Here is a 12,215-nt window from a genome sequence, read left to right on the forward strand (position 1 = left end):
TTAATAAAAGGCACAATGCCGACTTAAGTACAAAAAGACTGACTCCTCTTACTGTCTATGTTTTGAACCTTTCCTGTGAGACCAGTTTTAGATTTCGATGCTTTACTTCAGGTTTACTGTATCCCTTGGACCTTCTTACTGACGATGAAACACTGAAATTGCATCGGAATTAAATTCAAAAGGCACAATGCCGACTTAAGTACTAGAAGTCCCATAGTGCTCAGCGCCATTTGAAACATTTTTTTGAACCTTTCCTGTGAGACCAGTTTTAGATTCCGATGCTTCACTTCACGTTTACTAAATCCCTTGGACCTTCTTATTGACGATGAAACACAGATATAGCATCCGAATAAAATACAAAAGGCACAATGCCGACTTAGGTACAAGAAGACTGACTCTGCTTACATTCTATGATTTAAGCCTTTCCTGTGAGACCAGTTTCAGATTTCGATGCATCTCTTCATTTTTACTGTGTCCCTTGGAACTTCTTGTTGACGATGAAATACAGAAATTGCATTGGAATTAAATACAAAAGGCACAATGACGACCTATGTACAGGAAGGCTGACTCTTCATACTGTCTATGCTTTGAACCTTTCCTGTGAGACCACTTTTTGGTTCCGATGTTTCACTACAGCGTTACTGTATCCCTTGGACCTTTTTATCGACGATGAAACACAGAAATTGCATCGGAATAAAATACTAAAGGCACAATGCCGAGTTAAGTAGATGAGGACTGACTCTTCCTACATTCTATGATTTTGGCCTTACCTGTGAGGTCAGTTGTAGATTCCGATGCCTTACGTCAGGTTCACTGTATCCCTTGGACCTACTTGTTGACGATTAAACACAGAAATTGCATCGGATTTAAATTCAAAATGCACATTGCCGACTTATGTATAAGATGACTGACTCTTCTTACTGTCTATGTTTTGAACCTTTCCTGTGAGACCAGTTTTTGATTCCGATGCTTCACTTCAGGATTACTGTATCCCTTGGAAATTCTTATAGACCATGAAACACAGAAATAGCACCGGAATTAAATACATAAGCCACAATGCCAACTTAAGTTCATGAAGACTGACTCTTCTTACTGTCTATGTTTTGAACCTTTCCTGTGAGACCAGTTTTAGATTCCGATGCTTTACTTCAGGTTTACTGCATCCCTTGGACCTTCTTACTGACGATGAAACACAGAAATTACATCGGAATTAAATTCAAAAGGCACAATGCCGACTTAAGTACAAGAAGACTGACTCTTCTTACTGTCTATGATTTGGGCCTTTCCTGTGAGACCAGTTGTAGATTTCGATGCTTCGGTCAGATTTTCTGTATCCCTTACGCATTCTTACTGACGATGAAACACAGAATTTGCGTCGGAATTAAATACAAAAGGCACAATGCCGACTTAAGTACATGAAGACTGACTCTTCCTACAGTCTATGTCTTGAACCATTCCTGTGACACCAGTTTTAGATTCCGATGCTTTACTTCAGGTTTACTGTATCCCTTGGACCTTCTTACTGACGATGAAACACAGAAATTGCATCGGAATTAAATTCAAAAGGCACAATGCCGACTTAAGTACTAGAAGTCTGACTCATCCTACTGTCAATGATTTGGGCCTTTCCTGTGAGACCAGTTGTAGATTCCGATGCTTCACTTCAGGTTTACTGTATCCCTTGGACCTTCCAATTGACAGTGAAACACAGATATTGCATCGGAATTAAATACAAAATGCACACAGCCGACTAATGTACAAGAAGACTGAATCCTCTTACTGTCTATGTTTTGAAACTTTCCTGTGAGACCAGTGTTACATTCTGAAGCTTCACCTCAGGTTTACTGTTTCCCTTGGACCTTCTTATTGACGATGAAACACAGAAATATCATCGGAATTAAAAACAAAAGGCACAATGCCGACTTAAGTACGAGAAGACTGACTCTTCTTACTGTCTATGTTTTGAACCATCCCTGTGGGACCAGTTTTAGATTCCAATGCTTCACTTCAGGTTTACTGTACCCCTCGGACATTCCTATTGACGATCAAACACAGAAATTGCATCGGAATTAAATACAAAAGGCACAATGCCGAAGAAGACTGACTCTTCTTACATTCTATGATTTGCACCTTTCCTGTGAGACCAGTTTTAGATTCCGATGCTTCACTTTAGGTTTACTGTATCTTGGTCCTTTTAATTGACGATGAAACACAGACATTGCATCGGAATTACATACAAAAGGCACAGTGCCAACTTAAGTACAAGAGGATAGACTCTTCCTACTGTCTATGATTTGTACCTTTCCTGTGAGACCAGTTTTAGATTCCGATGCTCACTTCAGGTTTACTGTATCCCTTGGAAATTCTAATTGACGGTGAAACACAGAAATTGCATCGCAATTAAATACAAAATGCACAATGCCGACTTAAGTACAAGAAGACCGACTCTTCATTCAGTCTCTGTTTTAAACCTTTCCTGTGAGACCAGTTTTAGATTCCGATGCTTCACCTCAGGCTTACTGTTTCCCTTGGACCTTCTTATTGACGATGAAACACAGAAACTGCATCGGAATAAGAAACAAAAGTCACAATGCCAACTTTAGTACGAGGAGACTGACTCTTCTTACTGTCTATGTTTTGAACCATCCCTGTGAGACCAGTTTTAGGTTCCAAGGCTTCACTTCAGGTTTACCGTACACCTCGGACATTCCTATTGACGACCAAACACAGAAATTGCATCGGAATTAAGTAGAAAAAGGCACAATGCCGACTTAAGTAGAAGAAGACTGACTCTTCTTACATTCTATGATTTGCGATTTCCTGTGAGACCAGATTTAGATTCCGATGCTTCAATTCAGGTTTAGTGTATCCCATGGACCTTCTCTTTGACGATGAATCACAGAAGTTGCATCGGAAATAAATACATAAGGCACAATGCCGACTTAAGTACAAGAAGACTGACTCTTCTTACTGTCTATGATTTGAACCTTTCCTGTGAGAGCAGTTTTTGATTCCGATGCTTCACTTCAGGTTTACTGTATCCCTTGGAAGATCTAATTGACAGTGAAACACAGAAATTGCATCGCAATTAAATACAAAATGCACAATGCCGACTTAAGTACAAGAAGTCTGACTTATCTTGCTGTCTATGTTTTGAACCTTTCTGTGAGACCAGTTTTAGATTCCGATGCTTCACTTATCCCTTGGACCTTAATATTGACGATGAAACATAGAAATAGCAACGGAATAAAATACAAAAGGCACAATGCCGACTTAAGTACAAGAAGACTGACTCTTCTTACATCTATGATTTGAGCCTTTCCTGTGGGACCAGTTTCAGATTCCGATGTTTCACTTCAGGTGCAATGTATCCCTAGGAAATTCTAATTGACCGTGAAACACAGAATTTCCATCGCAATTAAATCCAAAATGCACAATGCCGACTTAAGTTCAAGAAGACTAACTCTTCTTACTATCTATGATTTGATGCTATCCTGTGAGACCAGTTTGAGATTCTGATCCTTCGGTTCAGATTTTCTTTATCCCTTGGGCATTCTTATTGACGATGAAACACAGAATTTGCGTCGGAATTAAATACAAAAGGCACAATGCCGACTTAAGTACAAGAAGACTGACTCTTCTTATTGTCTAAGTTTTGGACCTGTCCTGTGAGACCAGTTTTAGATTCCGATGCTTTACTTCAGGTTTACTGTATCCCTTGGACCTTCTTACTGATGATGAAACACAGAAATTGCATCGGAATTAAATTCAAAAGGCACAATGCCGACTTAAGTACTAGAAGACTTACTCTTCTTACTGTCTATGTTTTGAACCATCCCTGTGAGACCAGTTTTAGATTCCAATGCTACACTTCAGGATTACTGTATCTCTTTGACCTTCTTATTGACGATGAAACACAGAAATTGCATCGGAATTTAATACAAAAGGCACGATGCCGACTTAACTACAAGAGGACTGACTCTTCGCACAATCTATGATTTGAACCTTTCCTGTGAGACCAGTTTTTCATTCCGATGCTTCACTTCCGGTCTACTGTATCCCTTAGACCTTCTTATGAACGATGAAAAACAGAAATTGCATGATGCTTCACTTCAGGTTTGCTGTATCTCTTGGATCTTCTTATTGACGATGAAACACAGAAATTGCATCGGAATAAAATACAAAAGGCACAATGCCGACTTAAGTACAAGAACACTGATTCTTCTTAAAATCTATGATTTGGGTCTTTCCTGTGAGACAAGTTTCAGATTCCGAAGCTACACTTCAGGTGTACTGTATCCCTTGGAACTTCTTATTGACGATGAAACACAGATATTGCATGGGAATTAAATACAAAAGGCACAATGATGACTTTAGTACAAGAAGACTGACTCTTCTTACTGTCTATGTTTTGATGCTTTACCGTTAGACCAGTTTTAGATTCCGATGCTTCACTTCAGGTTTACTGCATCCCTTGGACCTTCTAATTGACGGTGTAACACAGAAATTGCATCAGAATGAAATACAAATGGCACAATGCCGACTTAAGTACAAGGTTACTGATTCTTCTTACATTCTATGATTTGAACCCAACCTGCGAGACCACTTTTAGATTCCGATGCTTTGCTTCGGGTTTACTGTTTCCCTTGGACCTTCTTATTGACGATGAAACACAGAAATTGCATCGGAATTAAATACAAAAGGCACAATGCCGACTTAAGTACAAGAAGACTGACTCTTCTTACTGTCTATGTTTTGAACCTTTCCTGTGAGACCAGTATTATATTCCGAAGCCTCACTTCAGGTGTACTGTTTCCCTTGGACTTTCTTATTGACGATAAAACACAGGTATTGCATCGGAATTAGAAACAAAATGCACAATGCCGACCAAAGTACAAGAAGACTGACTTTTCTTACTATCTATGTTTTGAACCATCCCTGTGAGACCAGTTTTAGATTCCAATGCTTCACTTCAGATTTACTGTATCCCTCGGACATTCTTATTGACAATCAAGTACTAAAGTTGCATCGGAATAAAATACAAAAGGCACAATGCCGACTTAAGTACAAGAAGGCTGACTCTTCTTACATTCTATGATTTGAGCATTTCCTGTGAGACCAGTTTTAGATTCCGATGCTTCACTTCAGGTTTAGTGCATGCCATGGACCTCGTTATTGACGATGAAACACAGAAGTAGCATCGGATTTAAATACAAAAATCACAATTCCGACTTAAGTAGAAGAAGACTGACGTTTCTTACTGTCTATGATTTGAACCTTTCCTGTGAGACCAGTTTTTCATTCCCATGTTTCACTTCAGAATTACTGTACCCCTTGGACCTTCTTATTGATGATGAAACACAGAAATTACTTCGGAATTAAGTACTCAAGGCACAATACCGACCTAAGTACAAGAGGATTGACTCGTCTTACATTCTATGATTTGAACCTTTCCTGTGAGACCAGTTTTAGATTCCGATGCTTGACTTCAGGTTTAGTGTATCCCTTGGACCTTCAAATTGACGATGAAACGCAGAAATTGCATCGGAATTAAATACAAAAGGCACAATGCCGACTTAAGTACATGACTACTGACTCTTCTTACATCCTATGATTTGAGCCTTTCCTCTGAGACCTGTTTTAGATGTCGATGCTTCAGTTCAGGTTTACTGTATCCCTTGGACCTTCTTATTGAAGATGAAACACAGAATTTGCATCGGAATTAAATACAAAAGGCACGATGCCGATGAAGTACAAGATGACTGACTCTTCATACTCTCTAAGTTTGAACCTTTCCTGTGAGACCAGTTTCAGATTCCGATGCTTTACTTCAGGTTTACTGTATCCCTTGGACCTCCATATCGATGATGAAATACAGAAATTGCAACGGAATAAAATTCAAAAGTCACAATGCCGACTTAAGTACAAAAAGACTGCCTCTTCTTACAATCTGTGATTAGGGCCTTTCCTGTGTGACCAGTTTCTGATTCCGATGCTTCACTTCAGGTGTACTGTATCACTTGGATCTTCTAATTGACGATGAAACACAGATGTTGCATCGGAATTAAATACAAAAGGCACAATGCCGACTTAAGTACAAAAAGACCGACTCTTCTTACTGTCTATGTTTGAACCTTTCCACTGAGACCAGTCTTAGATTCCGATGCTTCACTTCAGGTTTACTGCATCCCTTGGACCTTCTAATTGACGGTGTAACACAGAAATTGCATCGGAATTAAATACAAATGGCACAATGCCGACTTAAGTACAATGTTACTGACTCTTCTTACATTCTATGATTTGAACCCAACCTGTGAGACCAGTTTTAGATTCCGATGCTTCACTTCAGGTGTACTGTATCACTTGGACCATGTAATTGACGATGAAACACAGATGTTGCATCGGAATTAAATACAAAAGGCACAATGCCGACTTAAGTACAAGAAGACTGACTCTTCTTACTGTCTATGTTTGAACCTTTCCTGTCAGACCAGTTTTTGGGTCCGAAGCTTCACTTCGGGTTAACTGTACCCCTTGGACCTTCTTATTGACGTTGAAACACAGTTATTGCATAGGAATTAAATACAAAATGCACATTGGTGACTTAAGTACAAGAGGTTTGACTCTTCTTACTTTCCATGATTTTTGCCATACCTGTGAGACCAGTTTTAGATATCGATGCTTCACCTCAGGTTTACTGTATCCCTTGGACCTTCTTGTTGACGTTGTAACACAGAAATTGCATTGGAATTAAATACAAACGGCACAATGCCGACTTACGTACAACAAGACTGACTCTTCTGACTGTCTATGCTTTGAAACTTTCCTAGCCGGCCACTGTGGCAGTGCAGTTTTAGTTGCTTCGGTCGGGAACCGCGAGACAGCCACGGTCGCAGGTTCGAATCCTGCCTCGGGCGTGGATTTGTGTGATGTGCTTAGGTTAGTTAGGTTTAAGTAGGGGACTGATGACCTCATATGTTAAGTCCCATAGTGCTCAGCGCCATTTGAAACATTTTTTTGAACCTTTCCTGTGGGACCAGTTTTAGATTCCGATGCTTCACTTCACGTTTACTAAATCCCTTGGACCTTCTTATTGACGATGAAACACGGATATAGCATCCGAATAATATACAAAAGGCTACAATGCCGACTTAGGTACAAGAAGACTGACTCTGCTTACATTCTATGATTTAAGCCTTTCCTGTGAGACCAATTTCAGATTTCGATGCATCTCTTCAGGTTTACTGTGTCCCTTGGAACTTCTTGTTGACGATGAAATACAGAAATTGCATTGAAATTAAATACAAAAGGCACAATGACGACCTATGTACAGGAAGACTGACTCTTCATACTGTCTATGATTTGAACCTCTCCTGTGAGACCACTTTTAGGTTCCGATGTTTCACTACAGCCTTACACTATCACTCAGACCTTTTTATCGACGATGAAACACAGAAATTGCATCGGAATAAAATACTAAAGGCACAATGCCGAGTTAAGTACATGAGGACTGACTCTTCCTACATTCTATGATTTTGGCCTTACCTGTGAGTTCAGTTGTAGATTCCGATGCCTTACGTCAGGTTCAGTGTATCCCTTGGAACTACTTGTTGACGATTAAACACTGAAATTGCATCGGATTTAAATTCAAAATGCACATTGCCGACTTATGTAAAAGATGACTGACTCTCTTACTGTCTATGTTTTGAACCTTTCCTGTGAGACCAGTTTTTGATTCCGACGCTTCACTTCAGGTTTACTGTATCCCTTGGAAATTCTTATAGACGATGAAACACAGAAATAGCACCGGAATTAAATACATAAGCCACAATGCCAACTTAAGTTCATGAAGACTGAGTCTTCTTACATTCTTTGATTTGAATCTTTCCTGTTAAACCAGTTTTAGATTCCGATGCTTTACTTCAGGTTTACTGTATCCCTAGGACATTCGTATTGATGATGAAACACAGAAATTTCATCGGAATTAAATATAAAAGGCACAAGCCGACTTTAGTACAAGAGGACTGACACTTCTTACATTCTATGGTTTGAACCTCTCCTGTGAGACCAGTTTTAGATTCCAAAGCTTTACTTCACGTTTACTGTATCTCTAAGACTTTCTTATTGATGATGAAACACAGATATTGCATCGGAATTAAATACAAAAGGCGCAACGCCGACTTAAGGACAAGAAGACTGACTCTTCTTACTGTCTATGATTTGAACTTTCCTGTGAGACTAGTTTTAGATTCCGATGCTACACTTCAGGTTTACTGTATCCCGTGGACCCTCATATTGACGATGATACAGAGAAATTGCACCGGAATGAAATAAAAAAGGCACAATGCCGACTTAAGTACAAGAGAACTGACTCTTCTTACATTCTATGATTTGAACCTTTCCTGTGAGATCATTTCAGATTCCGATGCTTCACTTCAGGTTTACTGTATAACTTGGACCTTCTTATTGATGATGAAACACAGATATTGCATAGGAATTAAATACAAAATGCACATTGCCGACTTAAGTACAAGAGGATTGACTCTTCTTACATTCAGTGATCTTAGCCTTACCTGTGAGACCAGTTTTAGATATCGGTGCTTCACTTCAGGTTTACTGTATCCCTTGGACCTACTTGTTGACGATGAAACACAGAAATTGCATTGGAATTATATACAAAAGGCACAATGCCGACTTCAGTACTAGAAGACTGACTCTTCTTACCTTCTATTATTTGGGCCTTTCCTGTGAGACCAGATGTAGATTCCGATGCTTCACTTCAGGTTTACTGTATCCCATGGACCTTCTAATTGACAGTGAAACACAGAAATTGCGTCGGACTTAAATACAAAATGCACAATGCCGACTTAACTACAAGAAGACGGACTCTTCTTACTGTCTATGTTCTTAACCTTTCCTGTGGCACCAGTTTTTGATTCCGATGCTTCACTTCAGGTTTACTGTATCAGTGGACCTTCATATTGACGATGAAACAGAGAAATTGCATCGGAATGAAATTCAAAAGGCACAATGCCGACTTAAGTACAAGAGGACTGACTGTTCTTACAATCTATGATTTGAATCTTTCCTGTGAGACCACTTTTAGATACCGATGCTTCACTTCAGGTTTACTGTATCCCTTGGACCTACTTGTTGACGTTGAAACACTGAAATCGCATCGTAATTAAATATAAAATGAACAATGCCGACTTAAGTAGTAGAGGACTGACTCTTCTTACGTTGTATGACTTGAACTTATCCTGTGAGACCAGTTTTAGATTCTGATGCTTCACTTCAGGTTTACTGTATCCCTGGGACCTTCATATTGACGATGAAACAGAGAAATTGCATCGGAATGAAATACAAAAGGCACAATGCCGACTTAAGTACAAGAGGACTGACTGTTATTACAATCTATGATTTGAATCTTTCCTGTGAGACCACTTTTAGATACCGATGCTTCACTTCAGGTTTACTGTATCCCTTGGACCTTCTTGTTGACGTTGAAACACTGAATTTGCATCGTAATTAAATATAAAAGGAACAATGCCGTCTTAAGTACAAGAGGACTGACTCTTCTTACGTTGTATGATTTGAACTTATCCTGTGAGACCAGTTTTAGATTCTGATGCTTCACTTCAGGTTTACTGTATCCCTGGGACCTTCATATTGACGATGAAACAGAGAAATTGCATCGGAATGAAATACAAAAGGCACAATGCCGACTTAAGTACAAGAGGACTGACTGTTCTTACAATCTATGATTTGAATCTTTCCTGTGAGACCACTTTTAGATACCGATGCTTCACTTCAGGTTTACTGTATCCCTTGGACCTTCTTATTGATGATGAAAGACAGAAATTGCATCGGAATTAAATACAATAGGCACAAGACTACTTAAGAACATGAAGACTGACTCTTCTTACAGTCTATGTTTGAACCTTTATTCTGAGACCAGATTTTGGTTCCGATGCTTCACTTCAGGTTTATTGTATCCTTGGACCTCCTTATTGAAGATGAAACACAGAAATTGCATAGGAATTAATTACAAAATACACATTGCCGACCTAAGTACAAGAGGATTGACTCTTCTTACATTCTATGAATTTAGCCTTACCTGTGAGACAAGTTTTAGATTCCGATGCTTCACTTCAGGCTTACTGTATGCCTTGGACCTTCTTATTTAAGATGAAAGAACGATATAGAATCGGAATAAAATACAAAAGGCACATTGCTGACCTTAGTACAAGATGACTGACACTTCTTACATTCTACGATTTAAGCCTTTCCGGTGAGACCAGTCTCAGACTCCGATGCATCACTTCAGGTTTACTGTATCCCTTGGAACTTCTTATTGACGATGAAACACAGATATTGCATCGGAATTAAATACAAAAGCACAATGCCGACTTCAGTACAAGAAGACAGACTCTTCTTACATTCTATGATATGAGCCATTCCTGTGAGAACATTTGTAGATTCCGATGCTTCACTTCAGGTTTACTGTATCCCTTGGACCTTCTTATTGACGATGAAACACAGAAATTGCATCGGAATAAAATACAAAGGGCACAATGCCGACTTAAGTACAAGAGGAATGACTCTTCTTACTGTCTATGTTTGAACCATTTCTGTGAGACCAGTTTTTGATTCAGATGCTTCCCTTTAGATTTACTGTATCCCTTAGAAATTCTAATTGACGATGAAACACAGATATTGCATCGGAATGAAGTACATACGACACAATGCCAACTTAAGTAAAGGAAGACTGACTCTTCTACAATCTATGATTTGGACCTTTCCTGTGACACCAGTTTCAGATTCCGACGCTTCACTTCAGGTGTACTGTATCCCTAGGACCCTTATATTGACGATGAAACACAGAAATTGCATATGAATTAAATACAAAAGGCACAATGCCGACATAAGTACAAGAAGAGTGACTCTTCTTACTGTCTATGTTGAAACCATTCCTATGAGACCAGTTTTAGATTCCAATGCTTCACTTCAGGTTTACTGTATCCCTCGGACCTTCTTATTGACGATGAAACACAGAAATTGCATCGGAATTAAATGCAAAAGGCACAATGCGACTTAAGTACAAGAAGACTGACTCATCTTACATTCTATGATTTGGGCCTTTCCTGTGAGACCAGATGTAGATTCCGATACTTCACTTAAGGTTTACTGTATCCCATGGACCTTCTAATTGACAGTGAAACACAGAAATTGCATCGGAATTAAATACAAAATGCACAATGCCGACTTAAGTATAAAAGACGGACTCTTCTTAATGTCTATGGTCTTAAATTTTCCTGTGAGACCAGTTTTTGATTCCGATGCTTCACTTTAGGTTTACTGTATCCCTTAAACCTTCTTATTGACGATGAAACACAGAAATTGCATGATGCTTCACTTCAGGTTTACTGTATCCCTTGGGCCTACTTGTTGACGATGAAACACCGAAATTGTATCGTAATTAAATACAAAAGCCTCAAGTCCGACTTAAGTACAAGAAGACTCACACTTCTTACTGTCTATGCTTTGATGCTTTCCTGTGAGACCAGTTTTAGATTCCGATCCTTCGCTTCAGGTTTACTGTGTCCCTTGGACCTTCTTATTGACGATGAAACACAGAATTTGCATCGGAATTAAATACAAGAGGCACAATGCCGACTTAAGTACAAGAAGACTGACTCTTCTTACTGTCTATGTTTTGAACTTTCCTGTGAGACCATTATTTGGTTCCGATGCTTCAGTTCAGGTTTACTGTATCCCTTGGACCTTATTATTGACGATGAAACACAGAAATTTCATAGGAATTAAACACAAAATGCACATTGCCGACTTAAGTACAAGAGGATTGACTCGTCTTACACTCAGTGATCTTAGCCTTACCTGTGAGACCAGTTTTAGATATTGATGCTTCACTTCAGGTTTACTGTATCCCTTGGACCTACTTGTTGACGTTGAAACACTGAAATTGCATCGTAATTAAATATAAAAGGAACAATGCTGACTTAAGTACAAGAAGACTGACTCTTCTTACTGTTTATGTTTTGAACCATTCCTGTGAGATTAGTTTTAGATTCCGATGCATCACTTCAGGTTTACTGTATCCCGTGGACCCTCATATTGACGATGATACAGAGAAATTGCACCGGAATGAAATAAAAAAGGCATAATGCCGACTTAAGTACAAGAGAACTGACTCT

This window comes from Schistocerca piceifrons, chromosome 3 (assembly GCF_021461385.2).
Source record: "Schistocerca piceifrons isolate TAMUIC-IGC-003096 chromosome 3, iqSchPice1.1, whole genome shotgun sequence".
NCBI lineage: Eukaryota > Metazoa > Arthropoda > Insecta > Orthoptera > Acrididae > Schistocerca > Schistocerca piceifrons.